A 2,982-nucleotide genomic window follows, 5' to 3' on the forward strand; every position below is an offset into this window, starting at 1 on the left:
TTTATCCATTCTATATATAATAATTTGCATCTGCTAATCCCAAACTCCCAATCCAACCCTCCCCAAACCCCCTCCCCCTTGGCAACCACAAATCTGTTCTCTGTGTCTGTGAGTCTGTTTCTGTTTCGTAGATAAGTTCGTGTCATATTTTAGATTCCACATATAAGTGATAGCATATGGTATTTGTCTGACTTACTTCACTTAGTATGATCATCTCTAGGTCCGTCCATGTTGCTGCAAATGGCATTATTTCGTTCCTTTTTTATGGCTAATATTCCATTGTAAATAAATACCACATTTTCTGTATTTATTCATTTGTTGATGGGCACTTAGGTTGTTTCCATGTCTTGGTTATTGTAAATAGAACTTCTGTGAACATTGGAGTGCATGTATCTTTTCGAATTATAGTCTTGTCTAGGTATATGCCCAGCAGTGGGATTGCTGGATCATACAGTAATTCTATTTTTAGTTTTTTAAGGAATCTCCATACAGTTTTCCATAGTGGCTGCACCAACTTACATTCCCACCAACAGTGTAAGAGGGCTCCTCTTTCTCCACACCCTCTCCAGCATTTATTATTTGTAGACTTTTTAGTGATGGCCATTCTGACCAGTGTGAGGAGGTAGAAGAGAGGTGTTTGAGCTGTGCCCTTGCCTCCTTGTTCAAGGATAGGAATGAACATTCTCCCCTGAGTCTCACAGTGTGGTCCTGCATAATAGACCTTATCCTCAGAGCCTTCTCCCTGACTGGCATGGACCAGCCATGGCTTCTCAGTTGCCCGTCCACAATCCCCAGCCCTGATTTACGCATCACAATAAATGGTCCCTCCCCAGGTGTGGGCAGCGCAGCATACTCCAGTCTCTGGATCCTGCATGAGCTCGGTTCACTGCCTAGGGAAACTTGGATGTTAGCCTTCTGAAATAGTCATTGAGGCGACACCTTCCTGCCAGTTCCTGTCACTCCCACTCACATGTGACTGAAACAGGAGGCTCGTGACTTCCCCGTTTTGTGGTCACTCAGTCATGACACGTAGAACCTTGGCCTGATTAGATCTGATTTATAGCAAAAGAAGAGTTTTCCTTTGAAAGCCTGATTCATCTCCATTTTCTTAGACAATTAAGGGGTATAGACAACAGGCATATGGTACATTTTTTTCCTCTTTTTTTTTCTCTTCCTTATCCATCATAGGGAATTGTAGGCAGTATCTTAATTTGATTCCCTGAAGCGAGGCATGCTCCTGCTAGGAGGCATCTCTGGGTGCTTCTTGTAGTTCTGCTTCTTCCTTCTGGATTAAAAAAGCACCTTCTCAGTTATTTTGTGTCCACTTCTAACCAGGAGAAAGACCGCAGGCGGAGGTGTGGTGGTTTTACAAGAGGCTGCAAAATTTTGACCCCTCTCCTATCAAGAGGTGGGCTGTATGCTTCCTTCCTTTGAATGTAGGTGGCTTTGATCAAAGGAGTCCGGCAGAAGTGATGCTATGGGACTCTCAAGGCTGGTCATAAAAGGCCAGGTAACTTCCTTCTTTGCTGAGACACGTGGCTTGGAGCCCTGAGCCACTGTAAGAATTGCAGCATCCCCGAGGCTTCCGTGCTGTGAGGAGGCCTGAGCCACACAAACAGGCCACATACAGGCACGTACGTGGTTGACTGTCCCAGCTGAGCCGAGCCTTTCAGGAATCCCGGCCCAAGCATCAGCCTTGAGAGGCTTCCAGGCAATTCCAGCCCCCAGCTGGGGGCCTCTTCACACATTTATAGCTTGAGCTCTCCCGTCGCACGGTGGCTTCAGTGGGAAAGCACTTTTGTCTTTCTGGCTGAGGCCCTGGACATTGTGATTTAGAGACAACCCACCCTCTGTGCTCTGTTTTCCTAAACAACAAACTCGTGAGTATAACGGGGTGGTTCCGTTGTTTTGTGCCATTGCTTTGGGGTGTTTGTTACACAGTAACAGGAGACTGGAACTGGGGGGTGGGCTTCCCTCTTAACTTTTGTCCATGGCCCCTCCAGTGGGCAGCTTTCCCAGTGGGGCAGTGGGAGTTACAGGGGGGAGATATTTTCGGGTGTATTTTAGGCATCAGTGGCAGCGTTACATTCACAACCTTGTCCACATCTGACTGCCACCAGGTGGGTTCTTCAGCTCAGCCTGCATATTTAGAATCTGTGGACCCTTCAAGACTTTTTTTTAAGGCTGTATTAATAAAAATGTGGCTGCAGCAGGAACAGACAAAAGAACAATGGCACAGGACAGCTGAGAGGCAGACCCCTCACTAAAGAAATATGTCACAGAGGTGGCATGGCCAATCGGTGGGCAAAGGAAAGACTGTTCAATGAGTGATGGCGGGACTCTTGTTTATCTGTTTGGAAAGAACAACTTTGATCTGTATCTTATTCCATAGATGCTCCAGCTGCATTGGGGACCTAAGTATGAAAAGCAAAACTTTGCCATTTTTAGAAAAAAAATAGACAGATGAACATCCTCATAACCTCAGAATAAGGAGGAGTGATCTATTTGGAAAATCACAAAAAATAGCAAAACATAGGAAAAGATTGATAGTTAAAAATCCAGATTTCTGTTTATCAAAAGCCACTAATACAAAACAAGAAGTCAAACTGCAGAGTGGGAGAAGAGATTTACAACCAATATAATTAACAAGGGATAATAAGGAGTCCTGCACATCAATAAGGAAACAGACAATTCAATAGAAAATGGACCAAGATGCGCAGCATATTCACAGAAAAGGCAACCAAATAGTTCATAAATGTGAAAAGGTACCCAGCTTTGCCAGCAATGTAGCAAATAACAGCCCTAAGGGGACACCATTTCACACTTATGTGTTTAGGGAAAAAAAGGTCAAAGCCAAGCACTAGTGAAGACACAGGACAACGGAAACCGTATCCACTGGTGGTGGGAATGGACGTGCTTTGGAGAGAGTTTGACAGTCGAGTTGAAGATGCAGTGCTCTGGGACTCAGAAACTTCTCTTTCC

Source organism: Lipotes vexillifer, unplaced genomic scaffold, assembly GCF_000442215.2.
Source record: "Lipotes vexillifer unplaced genomic scaffold, Lipotes_vexillifer_v1.1 scaffold1094, whole genome shotgun sequence".
Taxonomy (NCBI): Eukaryota; Metazoa; Chordata; class Mammalia; order Artiodactyla; family Lipotidae; genus Lipotes; species Lipotes vexillifer.